At 39.3% G+C, this 746-nt stretch overlaps 1 long non-coding RNA gene across 1 annotated transcript; it reads left to right on the top strand.

Annotated features, from left to right (window-relative positions):
• LOC104774584 lies at positions 1-746 on the top strand. Its single transcript, XR_765402.1, has 4 exons — positions 1-34; positions 107-158; positions 471-502; positions 714-746. It is a non-coding gene; the product is annotated as an uncharacterized LOC104774584 (long non-coding RNA).

The raw sequence follows: 746 nt of genomic DNA, 5'->3' as shown, positions 1-746 counted from the left end.
GTTGTTTATGTCACTGTTCCTAACAGAGAAGCAGGTTTGCTTTTGGTTTTTTCTTTTTTTAGTTTCTCGATTGATCGACACGTCACAATGTTTGTTACATTGGCAGGGAAGAAGTTGGCTAACAGTATAGTCCAAGAAAAGCTTGCAGCCTGTGCCTGGTACTTCCCTTTTTCTTGTGTTACCCTCTTGCGCCTTTGTTTCCAGTCTGAACTTCAGTTTGTTGAGTAAAACAGATGAAATCTGCCAGCAAGATTTTGTAGAAATCTTATTTGCTAGCCTAATAACCAACCACTTGGTGGTCAGAATCCAGAAAGACTAGAAGCTATATTTAGTCGTTTCATGCTCTGCCCATGCTTTGTAATCTGTCGATATAGCTCTGGCTTCTTTGTTTGCTGGCATTGTTCTGTGGTTTTGAATACTACTAGTTCAGAGTCACTAGAAGATGTTTATGTTTGTTTCATTGGATGCAGGCGTTGAATCGGTATACGAGTGGGAGGGAAAGGTAAGTAGGGATCAATACATGAAAATCTTTCTGCAGAATATTTTTTATCCCAAATGATGATTAAACCCTCTTTATATCCATAAAAGACCGAGACAAAACTTAATTCGTAGTCTGTATCACCTGCTGTATACAACCTTTATTTTGCTTGGAGCATTGTTCATCTTGAATCTGGGCTATTTATGCTAGCTGATCTCAAACCTTTTGGCTTCAGGTTCAGAGTGATTCCGAGGAGCTCCTGATAATC

Source organism: Camelina sativa, unplaced genomic scaffold (assembly GCF_000633955.1).
Source record: "Camelina sativa cultivar DH55 unplaced genomic scaffold, Cs unpScaffold03728, whole genome shotgun sequence".
NCBI classification, from domain to species: Eukaryota; Viridiplantae; Streptophyta; class Magnoliopsida; order Brassicales; family Brassicaceae; genus Camelina; species Camelina sativa.
This window is presented reverse-complemented; position numbering and strand designations above follow the sequence as displayed.